We start from the raw sequence: 12,610 nt of genomic DNA on the forward strand, positions 1-12,610 counted from the left end.
ACTGATGACCACAGCAGTTGAGTCCCATAGTGCTCAGAGCCAATTCCTGATGTATTCTATGAATTGTGGCTCTGTGGATGTTTTCATTTTAGAAATTAGTCTCTTTAGAGTTCCACAGGAAGTTTTGATGCCAGCTGTGATCCAAGAACTTGGCTTTGTATTGCCATGTGACCCGATTTTTGACAGCTTTTTTGGAAAACACATTTTAAAATATCCCATGAAAATGGAAGAAAGTGTGTTATATGCATCATTTGTATTTGTTAGGGATAGTACTTCTGCCCAAGCCTCATTAGTTAGCATATTTATGAATTCTACACAGTTCTCTGTAGAAAAATTTCTTTTATACATGAAGTGTGTTTTTTTCTCTTTCAGTGGCCTTGAAGGAATTTTGAGGACAAGAGCATTGTGGTCTGATAATTCCAAATCAGTATTTCTTACTTCAACTTCTGTGCATCCTACATTTGAAAATATATTATCAATAAGACTGACTGTATTATTTGTTATTCTTGTGGGTGTGTGTATGTGTGGAAGCAGGTTGAAACTACATAACAGATTTAGGAACTGGTCTTTTAGCCTATTTTCACTCATAAGATTAATATTGAAGTCCCCACACACAACTACAGTGGCTCTATCGGTGAACAGAGTGTTAAGCAATATTTCTAATTGGTTAAAGAATATGTCTGCATCAGCAGTAGGTGGTCTGTATATTGCTATGACTATGACTTTTCCCTGTATTTCATTCAACTGCACAGCTGCTGCTTCAAAATGATTTTCCACACTCAATGATTCAGCTTCACACCTTCTTTTATAGCTGATACTTGGTTTGGTAAATATACATACACCTCCATTTTTGGTATTTTTTCTACAATATTGGCTTGCCAACTTAAATGGGTGAATATTAATGCTACTTAGTTCAAAACTTCTGCACCAATGCACATGCAGTCAATATTTGCACTGTTCATAGCTACCTCATGTTCTAATGATTTATTTCTAAGACACTGAATGGTTAAGCTTAGAATCTTCAGGTAATGAGGATGAGAACTGGTTACATTTGTATTTACATTTTGTGGTGTCATACTCTGTTCCTTGCTTTGGCGAGGTACCAAAAATCCTCCAGAAGGACAGGTTTTCTGCACCTTGTAGGTCGTTCACTGGGATATGGTGAGTTGCTTGCTGCTGCTGCTGGTGTAGCTCCCGGTGTCATTGATGCTGTCATTTCTGTTGTTGTTGTTGCTGTTGATGATGATGATGGTGTAGCTGTTTCTGATACTTCAGGTGTTGGTTCTGTTGTTATTGATATGCTTCCTTGTGAACTGCTAGCACTTGGCGTGTTTTCTTGTGATGTCAGAACATCACACTTGTCTTGTAGTGGTGATGCTTAATTTTCAGATTCACTAAGTAGTTTGTGGGTCTTGTCCTTGAGGGGAATTACGTTTGAAGTGTCACAACTTACATTCGTTTTGGCATTTACTATTTCTATTATTTTTGCAATTACGAAATGTTTTCCTAATCTATTTAAGTGGAAACCATGTCTAGTATGGAATCTCCTTTCTAGTTACTTATATCAATGAAAGTCACATTTTCAAATCATCTGCATATCTGTTTCATCTCACTATTTGCACTTTCCACTTCTTTGTTAACGCAGGACCATTCCGCTAGGTCATGATGATGTGGTACTGAAAATACAATGACGTTAGTACATCTTAGTTATTATGTGCTACTAAATAACAACTTTGAGGTGTGAATAGATTTTTACATGTTATTGTGTTGTAATAATAATAATAATAATAGTAATTTTATTGTCATTCGGCCACTACAGCAATAGACAATGTCAGGCATATAATACAATATAAATGTTAATTCAAAGAAAACAAGAGGCATGTCATTAATGCTACAAAATTATATTACATTTGAAATAATCATTGATGTCATAGAATGGATGAGCAACTAGCCATTTGTACAGTTTTTGTTTGAATGCTTGTTCAGGTAGATCTTGTACATATTGTGGAAGCTTATTAAATAATTTGTGCCCCATCAGTTCATAGCTGTTAAGTGACTTTGACAGTCTGTGGTAAGGAGTATACATGCATCTGCTCCTTCTCATGTTGTAGAAATGTATATTTTCTCTACGTTTTGCTTCTGGTAACTTCTTTTTTGTGTGGATTAAAACATAGTAAATATATAGGTTTATTACAGTCATGATTTCTTGTTCACAGAACAATGGAAGCTTTCACCATTTAAAGCATCTAGGGAAGAATGGCAACGCTGTTTTCTTAGGGTGTGTAAATAATGAGGCAAATAAGTGCATTATAAACGAATTATCATCCTAGAAAACGTGTCCACTTTTATCTGCATCCTGTTCTGTGACTAGTTTGCCCTCAAACATACTTTAATCCGTTAGGAAATAAAACGTTAATAAATGAGTTTCCTTGAGGTAAAGTGAAGGGTGAAGCAGCAAAAGTTCATACACGCTAAATTCTGGCCAGACATCCAGATTTCATGTCAGAACTGAAGTTACTGGGACCCTTGCTTCGTAACCCTCCGTCCGATTTCAGCGCTGAAACGTTGGCAACGTGTAGAAGGTAGCCCTGGAACGATCGTGCAGTAAGCAAAATTTGGTTGAATAGCGGACCATTTTGTCTTGTGGTGCTGTGTTCAGTATACAGCGTATTTCTCAGGAGAGTTTTGGTGTACCCGATTTTTTAGAAAGGTGTCGAGTGAAGAACAAAAACGTGTTCAGTCGCTTGTAAGTAGGTACACAAATACATGCTTGTTAATTTTAATGCAACGGGCATCAAATATGTGTGAATGCCAATGCAAAATAATGCATACAATATTTGGTGGTGCTAAAATTCGCTGAAAAAGAAAATTCGAAACTGCTGCGGTATCAGACAGAAAGGGCGAATGCATTACATTGTTTCAATGGGTCAAATTAGTAGAAATAACAGTCGTACTGAGCATTGTTCCTGTTTGTGCCACTCAACAAATACTCTCGTAAACTGAGAGCCTGATTTTGCGCTTTATTATGTTTTACATGTCCGATATTATAGCTATATATACCGCAAATAATATATTGCCAAACGTGTTTTAGAATTGTGTCTCGTTTTTGTATTACCACTATTCTCTTTACCAATGATTTCTATAAATCAATATGTGAAGTATCTAGTCAGAAAGCATAGTGTAATTCATTTGGACTGTTCGTTAATTTTTTTGGCTTAGATCTACTGCAGTCGGAATTTGCAATGCATAAATATCAACAGAGGAAGAGGCATCTGATTAATTTAGGAAGATATGAGCCCAGATTATCAGTGGGTTCAGAATCTCTCTCTCTCATGAAAACGCAATAAAGCTGCGGTATTCTCCATCAATACCAGTTTTACTAAGAAATGAGCCCCCTCCAAAATGAAGTATGGGAGCTCAATATGCTAATGGACCTCATGTAAATTTGAGTCTTGTAATTTTGGTGGAAGTTTTCCATTGTATTGTTGAGTCACTTGTATGCATGGCTCCTCCACAGATTGTTTCTAACAAATGTATGAGCTCAAGAAATGTTTCAAGTGGAGAGAAATCAGAATCGTACAACATTTGAGACGTTCAGATGTATCATTCTACCATGAGAAAATTACCAGTAGTAATAATATGAATTTTTAATCAGTGGATTAGAGCTAGTTTTGTTTATTGAGTGAATGAATGAATTAATGATATCAAAAGGAAAATTCACATGAGAACACTACAAAACTGTTAGGAGAAAGGAAAGATGGCTAGTACATACCTTCAGGAAGCAATATTCCATCTAGTGTCAATATATCTTACACATTTAAAATAAGAAAAAAATAATGTGTGTCTGTGGGCAGTATTTGCAATTTTCCCACCTGAAGGTGTGGTAAGTAGGCATATTGGCCAACCATTGTCTTGTTGTTATTTTACAGTTCTCTCTTGAAAGTATTGATGTTCCCATGCATTTAAGCAGTCTATAGCTAATAATACAGTTATGTGTTTCCTTTCTGTTGGACTCCCTTATAATTGTATTTGTTCAAGATTATATACACACCAACTCTTAAAGTTTAACCACACCATACCGTATACTATTGTTAACATCAATCTACCAATATACTGAAAAAGGGCATATCTCTACTGTACGTTTAGGTACTTACATACTTGTAAGTATAATCTTTAATTATCAGAAATGGCACATTCTGCTTATGTGGTATACGATTCAACCATGGATTACCCCCTAATGTCTACTTCAGACTAAAGCGCTAGTGCTGTTACTTGTGCAAAAACAAGTATTGAACTCGTCTGTTATACTGTAAAAGAACTTAATCACAAATCTGTGATGGTATACTGGGATACTTTTATAAGCTCTGTCATGAAAGTTAGTAAGTCATCCTAGCTTTTATAAAAGATTACTCAACAATCTTTTTAGTGTATTGTAAGAATGAGCCTTGATTTGATATCTACGTAGTCCCATACAATACTAGCCGAGATTTGGCTAATTAATAGCAGTACGTAGTGTTGGAATTTCTTTGATTCCCAGTTTCTGCCACATTTCTTTGATGATCGACTTGTTAAAAACGTAGATGTTGGGATGCATCCTGAGAAACAGTTGCAGTTCCCTTTTTGTGTAATAAGAGAATAGTTTAGAAACTGCTAGAATGTATACAGCAGGAAAGTATGCAGCAGGAATATATACCATACATTTATTCGGTTGTGACCGCTAAATGTGAAAAATATTCTGTTTTATTTTAAAGTACACATAGCCTGTGTTTGTATATGGGTTATTTAGGAAGTATGCAACAGAAGAGATAGATATCTCTAATTTAGGTAAGGATAAATAATTTGTTCCCTATGAGCATTAAGTGAGCAAAGTATGAAATCAATCTTGTCTACAGCATCTGAGCTTGGCAAATTCGCTCTTGACATCCACTGATTTTTGTATTTGCGACTCTTCTGTGAAATGAACCTTAGACTGCCGAATGTGACACAATGTTCTACGTCCATCGTTTTAGTGGGGTGGGGTCGACAGAAGCGTCCGATCCCACGCGTCGGCTTTGACCCGTGACGTAAGGGTGTTGTCGTGTGTGACGTCATGACGGCACGGAGTTTGGTTTGAGTGTGGCTGTCTCTAGTTCTGTTTTATCTTATTTTATTTACTTTTCTGATCTGTTTGTTCTATCTCGTGAGTTTTTTTTTTTAATTTAAAAACACTTATTACTTATTTTAATTATCTGTTTCCTCCAATTTCTGTTTTAGTTTATTATATTTATCTTTCTGATCTGTTCGTTCTATCCTGTGAGATTTAAAAAAAAAAAAAAGACAAAAAACACTAATCAGCTACTGAAGCATCTTTATCTTCTATGGGTTGCAGGGGTTACGACCCCTGGGGAGGTGGGTGGGTATTCATGCATGGCTGTCTTCATTTACACGTTGTAGCTACGTAAGGCGTCTAAATTTGTTTATATTTAGTTTGCCCCCCACCCAAAACACCCCATTTCCCGTGCTTGTCCCGTTAGTGTCATTAGGCTTCTTGTGGAAAGTGTGTGTGTTTGTTTTTGTTTCCACCACATTTGTGACGTCATGGGTCAAAGCAGACGGGCGGGATCGGACACTTCCGTATTTCCGTGGGGTGCAAATATTAAGCAGCATTAGTATTTGTATGGTCAATAATGATTTGCTCCTGTAAAACAAGGTGCAATTTGAGGAGGACATATTAAGGTGCCAAAGAGAAAATATTGGCTTTAGAAGAGGACGGGGGGGCAAGAGGAACAGGTCAAAAGGGGAGGAGTTGTTCTACCTTTCATTCTGAGTGGCTTGTTGCCTCCACGCCCCCATCCCAACTTCTACATGGCAATATATCCTGTAGGAAGAATATGGAATTCTGAAATCTAGGAGTACTGGAATTGTGCTCCTAATGGAATGCACTAGTCCGTGTATCTGCCTTTTTTGAGCCTATAAAATTAGAGAGAGAGAGAGAGATGTAAAGGCTAGCCTTTTGGTGTGAAAGTTCAGTACTGTCAATAGTCATTTGAAAATGAAAAAGAAACTGATACTAGCTTTTGCAACTATTAGTTCCTTCCTCAGGGGTAGGTTGGAGAATGTTAGAAATGAATGGCAAGTCTCTCAGACCCCAGGATGAGACAGACCTACCTGCTGACAAGAACCAGAGCAAACACTGGCCAGCTACTCTGTCTCTTTGTAATTTTATAGTTTTCTCAGGGGTGTTTTTTTGTGAACTTAGTTCTTTTGCCAAGTGTACAGATGCAGTGTGTATAGTTCTCAGCAGTTCTGTGTACAGATACTCTGGGATTAGAGGGTGTCTAATCTCTGTGTGACCATCCAGATCTAGTGTTTCTGTAGTTTCCCTAAAATTATAGTCAGTGTCTTTGATGAGACGGTTGTGATTGTGTTCCTCCCTCCTCAAAATGAATCAGTGTTGTTTTCTAGTTACCTCTGCTGAAGAATTACAGCCTCCAACCTTAGCTATTTCCATGCAATAAATATAATTCCACCTCTACCGCAATGCCCTGCCAGTCTGAGGATTAAACTCTTATCATCGGACATTTTAATGTTGAAAATAACAGCCACTTAGCAAAAAAATGTGCTGCATAGGCCTACAACGTACTCTATCGCCTTTCTAAAAGTCACTGTAATTGTCAACATTAAAATGTCCGAATATGGAAGTCATTCCTCTGACACTGGTACTGTTTTTAATAAAGGACTTTGTGTCGGCAGTGGAATTTTCTTTGTTACATTTAATAACTGCTATGGGTGCATCACAAGACTGATAAGCTTTTTTCCTTTCTTTATTTTTGCTTGTCTGTAGCACTGTATTTGATGATTAGTCCACATCCCTGAAGACTCTTTCAGTGATGGACTCACAGAGTTTTGTGTGTGATTTTAAGTTATAATTTAAACATCATGTGGCTCCCAGCCTGGTGCTGTCTTTCCTGTTTGATGCCACTTTGACAGCTTGCATGGCAATTTTTCTGCTTATTCACCCAGGTAACTTCAAATTTGCAGTTTATTTCAGACATGATCTTTAATTTTTGGGGTGATAGCATATTGCTAGAAACTTGCTCTGGATATCTGGTGGGTGCTAGAAACTTGCTCTGGATATCTGGTGGGGTACACAATTTGATCTTTTCTGCACCTGTTCTGGAGAACTGTTTCTGTTGTTGTTTGCATGGATTTTAACTCTTTCGTGGGCCATGGGAGACATACTTAGCACTAAGTATGTTACTTTACAGCATTTATGGGAATATCTGTTACCACTTCTGTACGCTCCTGGCACCTAGTTTCAGCCTGCTGCACCAGCTTTAGTTTCTACTTGTTGTGAAATATAGCCTTCAGGACTGTTGGAAGTATATATCCCACCAGACAACGGTGTTTTAATGGTTCTTGGGGAGTATGGTTACCACCAAAGTAATTTCTGGGAGGGGCTTGGGAAGTATACTTACCACTGAATTAATCTGTCATTTGTATCCTTGGGAAATATACTTACCACTAACTTAGGGATAGACCAAAGCTCTTGGGAATACATTTTACCACCTCTGTCTACCCCAGAAATCTTTGGTAGTACATTGCACCAGGTGTATGAAAACTGTTACAACAATCAGATTCTATAAGTTGTGGGATCACTACAGTTGTTGGAACAAATTGCTTCACAATGTACATTGTGATCTGTATCAGCTCATATCTTTATTGCATCATAAAGTTTCTAGGTTTGTTTTCAAATTGTGGTAAATAACTTTTATCACTGATGTTTGTAAATAAAGTAAAAGAAAACATAAAATAAAAATAGGAAACACTGTGAACCTTCAGGTTTTGGCGGCGCAAAGACTGTTCCATTAAGTTTCGGGTGTGCAGCCGCAAGAATTAATGGAACACAGGAAACACTGTTCACAATTTTTTTTTACGTGAAATGGCAACATATAACGGCTCACAAAAGGGAAGAGGAAAATCCATTTACCGCCGTAGTTTCAATACCCCACAAAGGTGTCATGGTGATATATGTCCCACCATAGTTTTTGGTCCTAAATCACAAAAATAAAATTAAAAAAAAATACAGCCAATTGATCACAATTCTAATATGATAGCATAAAAATTACCTTCACTGAGTTACTACAAAAAATGCACCTGCAAAAGGGTTAACTGGATGCAGTGTGTGTGCCACAACTGCAGTGTGACTAAAATCAGCCAGTACGAAGGAATAAAAGCACTAGTTTCCCTCTTGATTTGTTGAGTGATGTTGGCTTTATTTAGTGCCTTAGATAGAATAATTAATGAGTCAAAATGTAAGTACATCCATGGACACACAGCATCATATGATTTGCAAAATTAAGGTTATTTTTCAACTAATCCTCATAGTGTGGTACTATAAATTGCATTAAATGATTTAGAAGCAATGATCATTGTGTAAATAGTGCCATATCAATGTACTCAGTTGTTGCTGTGAACCATCAAATAATTTCTGACTTCCCATAACAATTGATGATTCTCTTCCATACCTTTCTGGACATTTTCTAAAGTCTGCCAAGGACATCTTAGCAATATAGCCCATCTTATGCTAGACGTTGGTAAGAGAGAAAGCATTTTTCTCAAAATGTATTACAATCAATGTGGGTTAACACAGTTGCAGTTGCAAGAAGCTGCAAAATGCCATTAAAGTTTTAACTACTGAATATGCTGCAAACTCTCAATGTTTTCGCTGTGTAGCCTGGCACCAACACATGACAACTTTCAAGTATATCAAAACGGGGCACAGGTGTCTTCAGTACTAGGCCTAGCTATTACTCAGATTGAGTGCATTTTGCAACAAACGTTTTGAAAAATTCAATCTTTAAATAGCTACGTGACAGGTGAACCACATAATTACTTTCCCAGGGGAGCTGTTTCTGCATGACTGGATAAAGTTTTGCAGAGTGCTGCAGTGTACTGCATTGATTTATATGCTGTACATGAGCAGCCTCATGAAATTTTCGGAGCAGGCCCCTTTTACATCTTAGCAGTTCTCTAAATCAGGAGTTAATTGCCTGTCATAGCACCAAACTGCCATTTTCTTTAGGACTTACTGGAAATTACTTTTAACATTTATTCTCCCTGTAGATAACTGTTCTGTCTGTGAAATATCTGTAATTAAAACTAATACTGTTTGTTAACTGATTAAAGTGTAAAAATACTGTAATATTCCTATTACAACCCCTGAAGCACACTAGATATTATTTCAGTGTCCTTACATACCTTTCCATCCAGAATATTGACATGTATTTTACTCGTTAAGAAATTTTCAATCCAACTAGAAAGTCTTGAAGTACATTTTGGGTTTCAGAAGATCAATATTTTTGGATACCACACTGATTTCTATTGATAAATGTACTTTGTTCCAGGCCAGTTAGTGTGTTTGAACTCTATTGTGTAGGGTTCTTTTTTCCTAATTACTGCAAGTGATATTGTCTGGCAGTCTTATAGTTTAAAAGTTTTTAAGGGATGTTACCAGTGCTCTTTCTCTGTAACTTGAGACATTTCTATATTCAAGGGATGTCAAGAGTGAGCTAAGTCACTCACAGATTCTGTGTAGAACTTGAAAGGGGCTTGATTAGTTGTGTTTTGGTAATATAAGGAGCTTTTCAATTCCACTTGCACTGGTTGCTATAACCCACAACCAGATGGACTGCTGTCTATGCTCTGTTAACTTCTCTAAGAAACTGAAAAATATTTTTTTGTGTAAATTTTTATTGCATTGATTTTGTTTACAATATCCAGGACACATGCTGTATTTTGATGTGATTTCTAAATCTACAATAGCAGTCTTCTGATGAATGATAACTTTCAGTTTTCTATAATTCATTAAGTTCATTAATGTTGAGAGGCTTCTGTAAAAGTATAAAGTTTGTAAAGCTTTTCTTCATTAGATCTTGAAACACTTGGCTCATGACCGAGCGAGGTGGCGCAGTGGTTAGACACTGGACTGTCATTCGGGAGGACGATGGTTCAATCCCACGTCCGGCCATCCTGATTTAGGTTTTCCGTGGTTTCACTCCAGGTAAATGCCGGGATGGTTCCTCTGAAAGGTCACGGCCGACTTCCTTCCCCATCCTTCCCTAATCCGATGAGACCGATGACCTCGCTGTCTGGTCTGCTTCCCCAAAACAATCAACCAACCAACGAACTTGGCTCATGTAATCACTGCTCTCACTTTACTTTGAACACACAGTTTTTTCCTACAGTGGTATACATAAATCACTGCTAAGTAGAGTATGATCAGATTTAGCACCTTAATATATCGATTGTGTAGAGTTCATTATTGTGGCAATTTTAAAATTATTATTATTATTGATATTGATATTCAATATTAGTGATTGGTTTTTTAATATTCTCTGAATAGGAAACACTTTATTCCTTTCTCTCTTGTGCATTGGTCAACTAACAAGAGTAATAAATGTATACCTTTAATACAACACTGAGTTTTCTCAGAAGTACATGTTGTAATTTTTGTCCTCATGCTCATTTTATTCTCCTTACATATATGAAAGTTTTGTGTGCTGTTATCATGGAAGGCAAATTATTACTAGATTTTTTTTTTTTTTTTTTACTGTTATGTGACTGAATTTGTATCTGCTACTAAAAAATAGTTTAGACATAGACAAGGTATGTGATCAATTGAAAACTGTTGAGTTCTTTTCTGATGTCTTCTCTCATTGAAGTTTTTATTTTTTTATTTTGTTTCAATGGATAATTCGTAACTAATTTTGTGACTTTCTGAAGGCAACAACTGCAAAGCTCACTGTTCAGAAAAAAAGGGAAATACTGTTCCCATTTCTTAATTTGCATTCATTTGTTGTTTACTCTTTTGTTAATGGTAAACTGTCTGAGTGATTGCTATCAATCTGTCAGCATTCCATTCAAATACCCTGGGGCCTTTGCTGTTTCCAAGGTTGGCAGTGAGTTGCCTAGTGGCTGATAGGTTCTGGCCTGTGATAGGCTGTTGTTATGCTTCCTCTGATTGGCTGACAGTGAGTGTTGCAAGATGATGAGATAGATTGTGTATGGCACTGCATATGTTGGAGCAAAGAACACACACATCTACTTCTGTAAGTTCTTGCACTTTTTAGATTTAGTGATAGTCAAGTTTTCTAAAAGTTAACACTAATGTATTTTAATAATAAAGTTAGGTTTTATTTCCTATTGGTAGTAGCAACTGGAGTGATATGTTAGCTGCAAGAATCAGTAAGGAACTTAAAATAGCTGCACTTAGCAATGCACATATATTTCACTGTAGAATTGCTGGAAACTATGAGTATGACACAAACATTAAATTACTTATCTGTAGGAGTGAAATGTTACTAGATTGTTAAGTGCTTGTAAATATTTTCAGGGTGATGAAATTTTAATTGCCTTTTTTTGTGTGAAACAGTAGGCTTTGTGTGTGTGTGTGTGTGTGTGTGTGTGTGTGTGTGTGTACATAAAAATTAATTAATGAGTATTTAGTGCCCTTTTGCCACTGGAAAAGAAATATAATTGGGATTTGATTGTTATTGGTGTATGTTATGTGAACTGAAAGTGCAGTTTAATATAATCAAAGTTAACGTTTCTGCTGTGCTCTTAGGGCGATTCAGTTTTGCACGTGTGTTGCAATTGTGAATAAATTATTGGAAAGCTCATTTCTTAATGTAGCTCTTACTACTTTAGATGCTTCTGGTGATGTTTTGAGTAGAAATTGTGTTATGGTGAATTGATACTACCAGTCTTTTTTTTGGGGGGGGGGGGGGGGAGACATCATACTGTATCACTTCAGTCAGAAATTAGTGAATACTTATTCATTGGTCTATCATAGGGAATTTTGCTTGCAGGGGACCTGCATACTAATGTAACAGGTTTGTAATTAAAGAACCAGAACTCTCTGTAAAACTATTTTGCATTACAACAATTTAGACTTTTCCTTTACCTGTGGGGCATTGTGAGAGATTCATGGTATTTGTACAGCGGTTGTAACATATGTCTACAACAGTATGGGTAACTTACTATTACGAAAATGGGTTTCTTTCCATGAGAGAGAGAGAGAGAGAGAGAGAGAGAGAGAGAGAGAGAGAGAGAGAGAGAGAGAATATTTGCATGTCTCCTTGGCTATTAATATTCATCAAGTGATTTTTTAAAGAAAAGATTCAGTTTGAAATTTGGAACTATTGGCATCTTATAATGATATAATGTGGCTTGAAAATGAACTGCCATTTCTTAAAAATAGTCCATCATATCAGAAAGAACAGTCAGTTGAAAAACCTATAGTATTACAAGAAGACAACGGAGTTAAGTATTCTGGTTGTGAAGATTTTCAGTAAGTTCCAATCTAATATAAAGTAAGGAATTGGGAATCTCTGGCAGTTCAAAAGAAAAGGAGCCACTCTTTCTACAAATTATCTGAATAACTGAATTCAGAGAGTGAAAGTTTTTGTTAACTGCATGGCAAATAACAATGTTCTTACAAAGCTGTGTGCGAAGTAACAAGGAGCTGTAAATAGGACTCAGTATTTATAAATGTAAAATAATAATAATAATAAATGTTACTGTGAAAAATACCATTGTAATTAAGTAAATGTTTAGATACTAATAGCAG

General features: G+C 36.4%; 1 protein-coding gene across 3 annotated transcripts in view; it reads left to right on the top strand.

Moving 5' to 3' along the window:
• The first annotated feature begins 2,609 nt into the window (after positions 1-2,609).
• LOC124717381 overlaps positions 2,610-12,610 on the top strand; it is a 184,658-nt gene continuing 174,657 nt past the window's right edge. The window contains exon 1 of one of the 3 annotated variants that reach the window (XM_047244225.1): positions 2,610-2,746. The gene's annotated coding sequence lies outside the window, so the exon portion shown is untranslated. Of the gene's footprint in view, positions 2,747-11,027; positions 11,091-12,610 lie in introns of those variants that run through there. The other 2 variants (XM_047244227.1, XM_047244226.1) reach the window with 2 other exon arrangements.

This window comes from Schistocerca piceifrons, chromosome 9 (genome assembly GCF_021461385.2).
Source record: "Schistocerca piceifrons isolate TAMUIC-IGC-003096 chromosome 9, iqSchPice1.1, whole genome shotgun sequence".
Taxonomy (NCBI): Eukaryota; Metazoa; Arthropoda; class Insecta; order Orthoptera; family Acrididae; genus Schistocerca; species Schistocerca piceifrons.